This window comes from Sorex fumeus, unplaced genomic scaffold (genome assembly GCF_029834395.1).
Source record: "Sorex fumeus unplaced genomic scaffold, SorFum_2.1 ptg000065l, whole genome shotgun sequence".
In the NCBI taxonomy this organism is placed as follows: Eukaryota; Metazoa; Chordata; class Mammalia; order Eulipotyphla; family Soricidae; genus Sorex; species Sorex fumeus.
Window position 1 is genome coordinate 1,423,680 of NW_026606122.1, and position 15,999 is coordinate 1,439,678.

The window sequence follows — 15,999 nt, forward strand, 5'->3', positions numbered from 1 at the left end:
AAGGAAAGGAAGAATTCAAGCTCTCACTCTTTGCAGATGTTAGTATATTATACTTAGAGAACCCTAAAAACTGTACAAGAAACTCCTAGAAACAATAGACTTGTAAAGTTGCAGACTATAAAATCAATACCCAAAAGTCCATGACTTTCTTATACGCAAATCGTGAGGGAGAAGAAAGTGACATGAAGAAAAAAATCCCGTTCACAATTTGCCCCAGAAAATCAAGTACCTAGGAATCAGCTTAACAAATAAAGCAAAAAACCTGTACAAAGAAACTACAAAGCGCTACTTCAGGAAATAAAAGAGGACACGAGGAAATGGAAAAATATCTCCTGTACATGGATCGGGAGAATTAACTTTGCCAAAATGGCAATACTTCCCAAAGCACTGTACAAACTCAACATGATCCCTATTAGGATACCCATGACATTCTTCAAAGAAATGGAGCAAACACTCCTGAAATTTATATGGAACAATAATCCCCTATGAACAGCTAAAGCAATTATTGGAATAAAGAAAATGGGAGGAATCAACCTCCCTAACTTCAAACTCTACTACAAAGCAGTAATAATTAAAACAGTATGGTAATGGCCAAAGGCAGAGCTGCAGACCAGGGAACAGGGTTGAATATTCTGACATCTCCCCGCAAGCATATGATCATCTAATCTTCGATAAGGGGGAAAGAAAAGTGAAATGGAGCAAGGAAAGCCTCTTTAACAAATTGTGCTGGCAAAACTGGAAGGCTACATGCGAAAAAGTGGGCTTAGATCTCTGCCTAACACCACGTACAAAAGCAAGATCAAGACGGATTAAAGACCTCCACATCGGACTAGAATCCATAATGTACATTGAAGACAAAGTTGGTATGACATTCAAGCTAATGGTATCTTCAAAGATGTCATGCCACAGGCCAAGCAAGTGGAAACAGAGATAGACAAATGGAACTGCCTTAACCTAAGAATCTTCTGCACCTCAAAAGAAACAGTGACCAAAATACAAAGACAGTGTACAGAATGAGCAAGTATATTTGCCGAATACACATCCAACACGGGGTTAATATCAAGGATATACAAAATACTGCTTGAACTCCACAAGAATAAAACATCCAACCCCATCACAAAATGGGGCTATGAAATGAACAGAAATTTTCTAAAAGAAGAAATCTAATTGGCTAAAAGTCACATGAGAAAATGTTCTACATAATTAATCATCAGGGAGATGCAGATCAAAACAATAATGAGATATCATTTAACACCACAGAAACTGGCCCACATCCAAAAGAACAAAAGCAACCGGTGTTGGAGCAGATGTCGCGAGAAAGGGACCCTCCTCCACTGATGGTGGGAAAGCCGACTGATTCAGCCCTTTTGGAAAACAGTATGGACGATTCTTAAAAAAAAATAGAAATTGAGCTCCCATTTAACCCAGAAGTACTACTCCTGGGAATATACCCTGGAGAGGCAAAAAAAGTATAGTCAAAGTGACATCTGCACTTGTTGTTCATTGCAGCACTGTTTAAAATAGCTAGAATCTGGAAAAAACTTAGTGCCCTAGAACAGATGACTGGTTAAAGAAACTTTGGTACATATACAGAGTGGAGTGCTATGTAGCTGTTAGAAAGGATGAAGTCATGAAATTTACATACAAGTGGTACTACATGGAAAGTATCATGCTAAGTGAAATGAGTCAGAAAGAGAGCGACAGACATAGAAAGATTGCATTCATCTGGGGAACATAAAGTAACAAAATAGGAGACTAACACCCAAGAATAGCCGAGATACGTACTAGGAGCTTTACTCCATGGCTTGGAGGCCAGCCGCACACTCTAGGGTTAAAGACAGCTCAGATAGAGAAGGGAGCACCAAATAAAGGGTCTTGGGAAGATCTGCCCAGAATGGGAGATGCATTCTGAAAGTAGACTATAGACTGAACATGATTGCCTCTCAATTTCTCTTTTGCAAACCACAGCACCAAAAAATAGAGAGAGAATAAAAGGGAATGCCCTGCCCTGGGATTAGTGGTGGTGGTGAATGGGCACTGTTGGAGGGATGGGTACTCGATCATTGTATAACTTAAACACAAGCACAAAAATTTGTAAGTCTACAACTGTACCTCATGGTGTTTCACTAAGAAAATTTTTAAAAAAAGGATTACTCCTTAAAGTATGACAATGATAGTTCGAAATTATCACTCTGAACAAGAACTGAGTGCCAACAGTAGGTATAGTGATATGCATGGTAACTTCTCTGTTCGTTTATTGTAAACCATAATACCCAGAAGGAAAGAGATAAAGAGATAGAGAGAGAAAGATTGAGAGATAAAGAGAGAGAAGAGTGCCTGCCTCAGAGGCAGGCTGGACAGGGGTGTGGGGCAGGTGGGGAGTATGATAGGAGGAAAATTGGGGACATTGATGGAGGAAAATATACACTGGTGCAAGGACAGTTATAGAAATATTGTATGACTAAAACCTAGTAACAAACAACCTTGTGTATCTCATGGTGATTCAATAAAAAAAGAGAATTACTTCTGGTGTTGCACGAGGAACCATATGGGAAGGTGGCGATCAAATCCGTGCTTGCCATGTTTAAGTCAAGTGACTTACTCACTGTTCTATCTCTCTGGTCTCTGTCAGTCATTTTTGATTAAAAGTTTTTGCTATTCTCTCAGCTTCTTGGTTATAATTTCCTTAGATTTTAGAAGTCCTCATATATTCTTTGTTTGAATAGGGTTTATGTACCTTTCTCTCACTCTTTATCTTCTCGTATTATCATTATTTGAAATTTACTATTCTAGAGAAGACTAATATATCTCTTAGCTATTCTTTATTTCTTCTAAATATTTTCTTAATCTTATTCAATTCATGTCATTGCTATAATTTTATTTTATTTTCTGATATACTTTCCTCTCTGAATTTGATGCTACTTGTTATGTTTCTTGATAGATTGGAATATTAGACCTTCTTCAATCTCTTTGGTGACTCCTCTTTATCATATAGATCTCATTGATTATTTTGATTTGCATTTATATGATCAGTTGAATATATATAAGTTTATCAAGATCTGCTATGAAAGCTCCTGCACATTCTTTGTCTCTTACTATCTTCAATGTTTTGCCTCTAAGTTTTCTTGAAGATATTTGTTATTATCCTTGAGGATTTCTAATTCCATGTTATTATGCTCATTATCCGTGAGTGTGGAAAGGTAGGACTACAGCTGAATCTTACGAAGACAATGTTTATGAGAAACAGCCTTGTTCCTGACGCCCCATTCGCTCTCAATGGAACGACCATCTCCAAATGCAACAGCTATGTCTACCTAGGTCGAGAGGTCAACATGACAAATGACCTGGCACCCGAGCTGCGCAGGAGGAAGAGAGCGGCTTGGAACGCCTTCAAGAACGTCGAAGAAATAGCTAAGAGGACGAAGAACCTCCGGCTCCGGGCACATCTCTTTGATTCCACTGTTCTTCCTGCATTAACATATGCCTCAGAGACCTGGGCCCTACGCAAACAAGATGAGAACGCCATTCAGGTCTCCCAAAGAAGAATAGAAAGAGCTATGCTTGGAATATCACGTTTCACTCAAATGAGAGAACGAATCCGGAGTTCTGACATCCGTCGACGATCAAGGATCAGGGACGCTGTCTCATTTGCCAAGGTGTCGAAAATCAGATGGGCTGGTCACGTAATGAGATTTAAAGACGACCGTTGGACTAGAGCTGTTACTGATTGGATTCCACGGGATGTCAAAAGACCGCGTGGCCGCCCACCTACCAGATGGTCAGACTTCTTCGTCAAGATCATGAACGATCAGTTTGAGGCCCTTCATGTTCCCGGAGCGAACAGATGCCATTGGGCTACACTAGCACGCGACAGGGACAAATGGAGACGTTACTGGCGCCCGCTCGAGCAAATCGACGACTAACGGGAAGTTAAGTGATTAAGTGATTAAGTGATATGCTCATTATATTCAGAGTTCGTCTGATTGCACATCTAGGTTAGCTTCTTTGGTTTGCTGGTGTCATTGTGGTTTTAGTCTTGAAATTATGCATATGGCCATGATGAGGGCTGGAGCGATAGCACAGCAGGTAGGGCATTTGCCTTGCAAGCAGCCAACATGGCCGACCCGAGTTCGATTCCTCCGCCCCTCTCAGAGAGCCCGACAAGCTACCGAGAGTATCTCACCCACAAGGCAAAACCTGGCAAGCTACCCGTGACATATTCGATATGCCAAACACAGTAACTGGACCCGCTCTAGCAAATTGATGAACAACGGTAGGACAGTGACAGTGACAGGCCATGATGAGGAGTGATAGCTAAACATCACTAACCATCAAGAGAATAAAATCAAAACAACAATGAAATATCATCTTGCATCACAGAGGCCACCTGCACACATCAAAAAGAACAAGAATAAGCAGCGCTGGCACTGATGTGGGGAGAAAGGGACTCTGGTTCAGTGCTGGAGGAACTGCTCCAGCCTTTCTGTACAACAATGTGACGGACATTCCTAAAATATCTGGAAAGTGAGCTTCCATTTGACCTAGAAACTCTCCTTCTTGGAATATATCTCAAGGACCCATAATAAAAATGGAGAAAAGACATTTGTACCCCTATTTTCTTTGCAGCAATATCAACAATAGCCAAAATCTGGACACAACTCAAGTGTATAAGAATAAATGACCAGATAAAGAAACTGGATAAAGAAACTATGGTACTTATACACAACTAAATATTACTTGGCTATAAGAATAAATAAAGTCAGGCAATTTGCTGCTTTACTGGAGAGTATCTTGCTGAGTGAAGCTGGTCAGAGGGAAAAAGACCTATACAGAATGATCTCTCTCATGTGTGGGGTACAGAAAAGCATAATGGTGTAATGTAAAAAATATCTTACGTGTGCGGGGAAGGGATGCGAAGATGAGGATGTGTTGTTGGCGGGCTCTCGGGGCAGCTCTCTGTTGTCACCCGCATTCAGTGCTCTCGAGCCGAGCCACTGTGTATGGTCTGGATTGGGACGGCTCCTTCTTTGTGCTTTGCTTCTGTACGTGCCACTGTACTCTCTTGTGTCTGTCTCTCTATTTCTGACTCTGTCTCTGTAGGCCCTCCTCTGATCTCTTCTGATCTCTCTCTCTGGAGCCATTTGCTCTGGATTCTGACTCTGCCTCCTAGATTCTGACTCTGCCCCCTGAGTTCTGACTCTGCCCCTCTCCGCTCTGACAGCCTTAATTTATATAGCAATCACATAAGGTGGTGACAAAAATGTGTGTTGAACATTAACAAATAACAAAGAGATAAAAACACTTCTCCAGGAGATTAACTCAAGGATAAAATTTCATCTAAAGAGATTACTCTGGATTACTAGGAGATCTGCTTAAGGGCAGGATCCCATCCAGGGTGGGTGTGTCGCTTTCTTCTTTCCTCAACTAGTAATCCACTTAAATAGTTGTAGTAAATCTACTTCTAATATATCTAGCAATGTCATTCTGTATGAGCACAGTAAGAGATATATCAACTTAAAGTTTGGTTCTTCCTGAGGATGTCTTACCACAGTCCTCAGACCAGGTTAGTCTTCCTAACCCCAGCAGGGTCCTAGTCTCATCGTTACTTTTGGATCATGACAACTTTTGTCTATGATCATAATCTCAATTTATAGTTGAGTATTTTGGCACTTTGGCCTGGCCCATTTCTATGCCAGGGTAGCTCACAGCTTTCCCTGGGTCCATTCAGTCCCTTGTTGGGACCCTGCTTTTGCGGTGCTAGGAACTAAGGGCAACTGAGTCGAGAGGGCAGATGTCCAGGAGTAAATATTATTGGAGTCAATCAACTCCCAAGTTACAAAGCATAATATTAACTGTCTTCCTTTGTCCAAACAGAAAGGACATTTCTTTAAGGTAAAATAAGTTCCCTGCGACAAGGCTGAAAGGACAAACCCATTGTTATCCTACAGTGTAATAATAATAATCCTACAGTATAATAAACAAACACCCAAAGACAATAGAAACAAAGAATATGAGAACATGATTATTTAGTAGGAATCATGACACCTGAAGGGCATGGAGGATAGAACATGAAGGGGGAAATATCTATGGTGGATAATGTCAACTGGGAGGAGGAGGTGGTACTAAATGGTGGTAAATATTATATATGAAGCCCTATCAGCAGTCGCATTGTAAACCACAGTGTAAAAACTTATCTTAAAAGAAGCAACTGTCATAAAAACATACTGGTTGGTGGGAGAGGCAAATGAGAGGGAAGCATTGGTGGACAGATGTGAACACTGGTGAAGGGATTGGTGTTGAATCATTTTATGCCTGAAACCCAATTATAAATAACTTTTTAATTTCAGGTGACCAAGCAAGTGGAAGCAATCATAAACAAAAGGAACTACATCAAATTAAGAGGCTTCTGTACCTCAAAGAAATGATGATCAGAGTACAAATAAATCCCACAGACTGGGAGAAATTGTTTGCCACCACTAGCTTATAAAGGACATATATCAAAGATACATAAGTCACTGGTAAAATTTTACAAGAAAAGATTGCATTTTTTGCAATGCATACATGCATTTAAAAATGTGAAGTATAGATTCATGGAAATATCCTCAAAGAAGAAACACAAATAGCCAAGGGCATATGAAAATGTGCTTTCTATCATTAATTATCAGGGAAATGCAAATGAGTTATTACCTCACACCAGAGAGAGTGGAACACATGATAAAGAACAACAGCAAACTGTGTTGGTGTGAATGCATGGGGCAAAAGGAATCTTCATTCACTACTGGTGGGAATTGTGGACTGCTTCAGTCTTTTTTGGAAATAAAATGTTCATTCCTGAAAGCACTGTGAGTTGAGCTCCTGTGTGACCCAGCAATTCTACTCCTTGGAATATACTCTAAAGACCCCAAAGCACAATGCGAAAAAATAAATCTGTACTCCTCCCTTAGTACACAGGCTAAGATATGGAATCGAATTATTAGGATTCCAAAAACAGGGGTGTATTGTGTAGATGTGGTATGTGTATACAACATAATATGTATGTAACTGCAAGGAATATACACAACAAAAAAGTGTGGAACTGCAAGGAATGATGCAATTTGCTGAAACCTGGTTTGAACTTGAAGATACCATGTTGAATGAAGTAATCCAGAAAGACAAAGACAGATATGAATACTGTGAATATAAGGACAAACACAGATATGAATATAAAGAAACACAAACAGACATGTGAATATTTTATAGATCCTGAATATTAATCCTTTATCTGATGTGTTAAAGTCACGGTCACGGTCTTCTCGTTGTTCTTTGATATGATTGAGCGGGCCCAGTAATGTCTCCATCGTGAGACTTGTTGTTACTGTCTTTGGCATATTGAATAAGTCACGGGTAGCTTGCCGGGCTTTGCTGTGCGGGCCAGATACTCTTGATAGCTTGCTGGGTTCTCCGAGGGGGTGGAGGAATCCAACCTGGCTCTGCCAGGCCGGCTGCACGTGAGGCAAACGCCCTACCACTGTGCTATCACTCCAGCTGATGTGTTAAGTGTGAATAATTCCTCCTATTCAATTACTTTTTAAAAAATTTTATTGAGTTTGATCATTGTGTGACCGAGACTTAAACCTGAAAGCTTAGTAACTTTTCCCATAGTGATTCAATAAATAAATATAAGAAGAAAAAAATAAATAAAATTTTGAATAAAAAAGTAAGATGGAGTTCATTCCCAATTCAATCAGCTAATCCGTTGCTGAATAAATAGCAGTACTCCTACATAAAAAAATAAAATAAAATAAAATAAAATCAACTAAAGACAGCAAAAAAATTATTGATTCAACGTGAGATATAGTTACAAGCTTTCATGTTTGGGTTACAATCACACAATGATCAAACACCCATCCCTCCACCAGTGTACATTCCCCACAACTAATCTCCCCAGTATACCCCTCTTCCCTACCCTCCCCCTGCCTCCATGGCAGACAGTATTCCCCATACTCTCTCTCTCTACTTTTGGGAATTATGGTTTGCAATACGGTCACTGAGAGGTCATTGTGTTGTCTTCTACTCTTATTTGTATTATTAATTTTCTTCTGCTAGTCTTTGGATTCATTTGTTGTTGATTCTCCGGACACTTAAAGCATGCATTTAGATTGTTGATTTTATCTTTTACCTCTTTCCTTATGTAGGCCTGTATTGCTATAAGTTTCCCTGTAAGTACTTCTTTTGCTGTGTACAACAGTTTTGGTAGCTTGTTTCTTCATTATCATTAGTCTCAAGGGATCTTTTTATTTGTTCATGTATTTACTCTTTGATGGGCGGGAGTGATAGCACAGCGGGTAGGCCTTTGCATTGCACGTGGCCAACAGGGGTTCGATTCCTCTGCTCCTCTCGGAGAGCCTGGCAAGCTACTGAGAGTATCCCGCCCACATGGCAGAGCCTGGAAATCTCCCCGTGACGTATTCTATACGCCAAAAACAGTAACAAGAAGTCTCACAATGGAGACGTTACTGGTGAGCGCTCGAGCAAATCAATGAACAACGGGAGGACAGTGCTACAGTGACAGTGCTATTCTTTGATCCAGCTGTTATGTAGCAGCATGTTTTTCAGTCTTCAAGTATTATATTTTCTTCTCATCTTCTTTTTATAGTTAATTTCTATCTCCCTGGAATTGTGGTTTGATAAGATGCTTGGTATGATTCTTATGATTCGGAATTTATGTAAGTTATATGTATGCCCTAAAATGTGATCCATTCTAGAGCACATTCCTTGTGCACTAGAGAAGAACACATATCCTTCTTTAATTAGTTCCAGCTCTTCTACTTCCTATGCAATTCGTCACAACATGAATGGAACTGGAAAACATTATGTTAATTGAAGTAAACCAGAAAAAGAAGGGAAAACGCAGGATTATATCACTTAGATGTGGTATTTGGAATAACTGGAGGGGGAATGCAATGTTTTTAAAGGTGGATGCCCTTATCAACCTTGGGTCCAGAGTACAGGACAGAGAAGGAAAGAAAGACAGGAAGGGTGGGGGAGAAGAGGCAGAAGAGAAACAACGGGGGTGGGAAGGACAGGTCAGTTGATTCAGGTACAAGGTTTGTGTTAAGGAACACAGAAATCAAAAGACCCAAATTTTGTTTTGTTTTATTTTATTTTTAATTTTATTGAGTCACCGTGAGAGAGTTACAAGCTTTTATGTTAAGATTCAAATTTTAACATCCAAACTTAAAAAAGTGCCTGTCAAGAGAGCTTATTGGAGTGTGTGGTGGGCAGGTGTGGTTGGATGTGGAAGGGTGCAGAGGGGGATATGAGAGAAAACGTGGGAACACTGGTGGAGGGAAGGTGAATATGTTGGTGGAATCAATGCTACAATATTGTATGTGTAAAGTTCAATTATGAATAATTTTGTAAATCACAGTGCTTTAATAAAAACGTGGAAAATATTTTTAAATATTAAAACTGTTATTTTTTCAAAGTAAAAAAAATAAGAAATAGTAATAACATAGTAATGGTTTTAGCTCCAGAAAGGTCACACTTTTTCTTGGAAGGGCCATACAAGCCCTCAAGGATCTGGAAGGGAGCATAAAATGAAGTCCCCATACCCATGCCACCGGACTCCATGCCAGGTTGTTTTCACTCGGGATGCCCCAGAGGGGGACGGGTGAGAGCCCTCCCCGCCCCAAGGGACCCAGGTTTGGCAGCCGACCTCAAGTACCCAACCATTACCATGCTTCAGGCTGCTTTCCACACCCTCGGGCTGAGCCTCACATATGAGTAAACATATTCCTGGACACACCATAAGACACTCCCTACCCATTTTCCATAATTACTACACCATATTTGATGGGGTTCGGACAGTAGGCAACAAACCATAGAGGGAATATATATATATATATATATATATATATATATATATACACACACACATATATATATCAGAGAGCCTGGCAAGCTACCTAGAGTATCCCGCCTGCACAGCAGAGCCTGGCAAGCTACCTGTGGCGTATTCAATACGCCAGAAACAGTAACAATAATGGGTCTCATTCCCCTGACCCTGAAAGAGCCTCCAATATGGCAGCATTTGGAAAGACGAGTAAGCAGAGGCTGCTAAAATCTCAGGGCTGGAACGAATGGAGATGTTATTGGGGCCCGCTAGAGTAAATCGATGAACAACGGGGATGACAGTGATACAGTGTAAACCGTTATTTAATACAGAATCATAATTTTACAAAGTTACTAACAGTTGAGTTTTAGGCATAAAATATTGCAATACTAGTTCCACCACCAATGTTAACTTCCCTCCTCCAGTGTTTCCATACTCCATCCCTTCATCTTCCAGGCCTCCACACACCTGCGACCTTGACAGACACGTTACAATTTTAGGTCTTTTCAGCTTAAATCTCATGTTCTCAACACTGCTGAGTCTATGCTTTGTATACATAGCTATATCGTTCTCCCACATTACTGGTATAAACTAATCCCCAATTTTGATTTACCCATAAATTCTCTTTCTCATGTTCTACTCTCTCCCTTGATTGCTTTCTTTCTCTGTTTTTCTCCTCACTATATTATTGGGTCAAGAAAGATTTAGGCAACTACGTATTACCACATTACTTTTCCTTATTCAGTTATTCTATATACCACAGATTAGTGAGATCATCCTGTTTTTTTCTTCCAATTTACTTCACTTGACATAATAACTTCCAATTCCAACCAGGTTGCAGTGATTGAATGATTTCATTGTTCTTTGAGGCAGTATAGTATTTCGTTGTGTACAAGTATCTTATATTTATATACATTTTTTTTCTTTTTGGGTCACATCAGGCTATACACAGGGCTCACTCCTGGATCTGAACTCAAGAATTACTCCTGACGGTGCTCAGGGGACCATATGCGATGCTGAAAATCAGACCAGGGTCGACCGCAAGCAAGGCAAACGCCCTACCCGTTGTACTATCACTTCAGCCCCTATACATCAATTTTAGATTAGCTTCTTGTTTTATAGAAATCAAGCAGAATTTACTGAGTTTTTCCTCTACTACTGTTTCTTCCTCCCCTCTTCCACTTCCCAGTTTTTTCCTTGTCACCTTGAATTAAGATGTAATGCACTTAATACGACTGAGAAAGACTGAGAAACCAACACTGACACATTATTAAAGTTCATAACTTGAATCCAGGGAAATATTTAAAAAGGAATAGAGTATATGTTTTGCATGCAATATTTTCAGGTTCAAAGCCAAAAAATGAATGATCGCCTGAACATTATTTGATTTAACTCCAAAACTTATGTACATTGCTTCTAGGGCATTCACTCTTTCAATTGTACAAGTTTTGTACAGGTTTTGTATAGGTCTTGACTTGAATAACGGTATATATCCACCACTACTGTGTAATCACAAAATAAATAAGTGAGCAGCATCAGGCGGTCTTTCTCAGCCGTCACGTGCATTCAGTTACCATCTGCCACTTCCCCACCTCGGCCTGCAGCCACTCCCAACAGACACAGAAAGGAGGAAACACAGCAACAAGGCTGGTTGGTGGTTTATTCCATGACCAGTCGCCGTTTATTCCATTCTCCCCACGCACCTGTTCAAGTCTCACTAAACGCCCCATTCCAGTCTCACACTGCCTCTCATTCCCATCACCTCCTGTCTCCCATGCTAGTTTTTTTTGTGCTTCATCTTGCCGCCTTGGTCTAGTGCCCAACCTACAAGCATTCCAGGTAGCAACCACACTCAGGTCTGGTAGCACCATAGCACTGTCCTCATGTTGTTCATCGATTTGCTCAAGCGGGCACCAGTAACGACTCCATTGTGAGACTTGTCGTTACTGTTTTGACATATCAAAAAAACCACAGGGAGCTTGCCAGGCTCTGCCTTGTTGGCGGAATAGTCTTGATAGATTGCCGGGCTCTCCGATAGGGACAGAGGAATCAAACCCGGGTCGGCCGCGTGCAAGGCAAACGCCCTACCCGCTGTGCTATCACTCCAACCCACCCAGGTCTGGTATCATAATAAATTTACTAAAGCCCTTTCTTCTTATCTCCAAATCCTTCATCCAGGAGATCCGCTCAAGGGGGGAAGTACCACCTAGGGTTTTAATTCTCCTTTCATTAGTCCAATAACCATTTATACATTCATCTTAATTCTACTTCTCAATATTAAGTCATTTTGTATGGGCGCAGTAAGATACATTAAGCTTTGTAGGGTGATTCTCCTGGGGACCTCTCGCTATAGATTCCAGTCTACAGTTCTCAGTCCAGATTAGTCTTTACTAATCCTAGTAGGGTCCTAAACCAGTTGTTACTATTTGGATCATGACAGAATTTGTCCATGACCATGCTCTTAACTTATAGTTAAGTATTATGGCTCTTGGCCTGGCCTGTTTTGAGTTAGCTCAAAGCTTGCCCTGGGTGCATCCGGCCCCTCGCTGGGATCCTAGTTTGGGGTAATAGGAACTAAGGGCAACTGAGGCTTAAGTCAAGAAAACAGATACCCAGGAATGAATATTATAATAACCCCTCTTGGATATCCAAATTAATTCCAGTAAAAAGATATATGAAATAATTCTTCTCCTCTAGCCTTAAATTATACCATATAAAATTATAGTAATAAAAACAACAATGTGATAAAGACATCCTCTCAGACTAGTGAAGTAGAATTGAGAGTGCAAAATGAAATCCTCAGGTATATGGACATTTAATCTTCAACAAAAGAAGAGTATAAAGTGTAATAAAAGGAAAGCCTTTAAAACAAATGGTGCTGGGAAAACTGGTCAGCAACATGTAAAAAATAAGCGTACACTTCTATCTTACACCTTACATAAAATTTATTTCAAATGGATTAAGGACGGCATTATCAAACCTGAATCTATAAATTATATTGACAAAAACATAGGCGAAACCCTTCATGCCACTGAATCCAGAGCATCTTCAATAACTCAGTGCCATTGGCCATGCAAATGGAAGCAAAGATAAACATATGGAATTATCCCAAAGTAAGACGGTTTTGTGGGTCTGAGAGTACAGCAGGTAGAGCACTTTCTTTGCACACAGCAGACCTGGATTCAATTTCTATGATATGATCCCACAGCCCTTCTAGGAGTGATCCTTCAGTGCAGACCTAGGAGTAAGCCCCTAACATAGCCTGGTATGACCAAAAATAAAATAAGAAGCTTCAAAAATATAGGCACTTTCTCACTATAAGTGAAATTATAACGGAATATAAAGACACATTTTAGTCTGTGAGACAATATTTGCCCACCACTCATCTAACAAAGGGCAATGTCCAAGATATATAAAACACTTGTAAAATTTGACCAAAGATGGGGATTTAAAAATGAATAGACACTTTCTTAGAGGCATAGAGATGGACAATTAGGAATGAGAAAAATGTGCTCCATTACTTATCATCAGAGAAATATATATCAAAGCAACAATGAGATATCACTTCATACCAGTGAGATACGTGCATATTGTACAAAAAGTGCTGTCACAGATGTGGGAATAAAGGAACCCTCATCAACTGTTGGTGGAAATGTTATGTTTCAGTTTCTGGAAAACCATATGAACACTTCTGTAAACTGGAAATTGAACTTCCATATAATCCAGCAATTCTACTTCTTGGTATCAGCCCCAAGGCCCCAAAACTCTCTTCTGTAAGATATTTGTTCTCCTGTGTTCATTGCAGCACTGTTCACAGTAGGCAAAGTATATATACAAAGCAAAGACTCAAAGGCTGGAGCTATAGCAGAGCGGGTGTTTTCCTTGCATGCGGCCAACCCGGGTTCAATTCCCAGCATCCCATATGGTCTCCCGAGCACTGCCAGGAGTAATTCCTGAGTGCAGAGCCAGGAGTAATCCCTGAGCATCTCCAGGTGTGATCCAAAAAGCAAAAAATACAGAAAGAAAGAGATAACTCTTACACCTCCCCCAGCCTGTTGCAGAGTCCAGTGGCATGGTTCTGGAGGCCTCCTTATATACTCCCATACGCGAATTGAAAAACTCAGTGGAAGGCCTCAGCAGCAGAGTAACAGCTGCTGAGAACAGAATCAGTGAGCTCGAAGATGAAGTTCAGAGACTCTCCAGAAAGGAGCAGAAAATGGAAAAGAGACTCACAATTCAGGAACAGATGGCAAGAGAAGATCGTGATGAAGCCAAGAGGGGTAACATAAGAATTATTGGAGTCACAGAGGTACAGGAAGAAAACTTTGATGAAGAAGAAACTGTCAAAGACATCATTGCTACAACGTTTCCAGAGCTGAAGAAAACTTGTGACCATATTCAGGAAGCCCGAAGGGTACCAGCTAGAAGAAATCCGAATAAAAATACCCCAAGACACATTCTGATCAAAATGACCAAAACCTTAGACAGAGACAAAATTCTGAAAGCAGCAAGATCAAAGAAAGAAATCTCTTACAAAGGAACATCCTTAAAATTCACAGCTGATTTTTCTGATGAAACCCTTATGGCCCGAAAACAGTGGTGGGACATAGTGAAAAAACTCAATGAAATAAATGCCTCCCCAAAAATACTTTAACCAGCGAGATTCTCATTCATGATAGAAGGAACAACACACAGTTTCACAGACAAACAACAGCTCAGGAACTTCATACACTCAAAACCATGGTTACAAGAACAACTAAATGGGCTACTTTAAGGCAAGAAAGGCCCCTCAAATATACCAAATTTCAACAGAACAATGGGACAAAATCCCATAACAATAATCTCTCTCAATGTCAACGGGCTAAACGCACCAATTAAAAGACATAGAGTGGCAGGATGGATTAGAAAATTGAACCCAACATTCTGCTGCCTGCAAGAAACACATCTCCATAGTCAAAGCAAACACAGACTCAGAGTCAAAGGCTGGAAAACAATCCTACAGGCAAACAGCTCCCATAAAAAAGCTGGGGTAGCCATCCTAATATCAGACCACATCGATTTCAGAGTGAGGAAGGTCATAAGAGACAGTGAAGGCCATTTCATATTGATGAAAGGATCTGTACAACAGGAAGAACTTACAATAATAAATGTATATGCACCTAAAGAGAGAACAACTACTCATAGATTTGGAAAAAGACATCGACAGCAACACAATACTAGTGGGAGACTTCAACACTGCTTTGTCACCTCTTGATAGATCAACCAGACTAAAGCTTAGCAAGGACATACTTCATCTGAGGGAAACAATGGAAGAAAGGGACTTAGTAGATATATACAGGACACTTCATCCACAAAAAGCTGAATACACATTCTTTTCAAGCGTACATGGAACATTCTCCAAGACAGACCACATGCTGAGCCACAAAACATGCCTCCAAAAAATTAAGAAGATAGAGATTGTATCGACAATCTTCTCAGATCATAATGCGATGAAATTAGAAGTAAATCACATATAAAAAACAGAAAACTAAATCAAACACCTGGAAATTAAACACTGCTCTACTGAACAACGAGTGGCTTAGACAGGAAATCAAAGAGGAAATCAAAAGATTCCTAGAAACAAAAGAAAATGAGAACAAGAGTTACCAAAACTTATGGGACACAGCAAAAGCTGTGTTAAGAGGAAAGTTTATAGCTCTACAAGCATTCCTCAGGAAGGAGGAGCGAGCACACATAAGTAACCTAACCTCACAGCTTAAGAGTTTTGAGAAGGACCAAAAAAAGGAGCACAACCCGAACAGGAGAAAGGAAAAAATAAAACTCAGAGCAGAGATTAATGAGATGGAAACCCAAAAAACAATCCGAAAGATCAGTGAAACCAAGAGCTGGTTCTTCGAGAAAATTAACAAGATTGATAAGCCTCTAGCAAAACTCACAAAGAAAGGGAGAGAAAACCCTAATAAACCGAATCAGAAATGAAAAGGGGGTCATTATAACAGAAACTACAGAAATTCAAAGGATCGTCAGGGAGTACATTGAGAAACTGTATGCCACGGAACATCAAAACCTCGAGGAAATGGATAAATTCCTAGACTCCTACAGACTCCCAAGGCTGAACCAAGAAG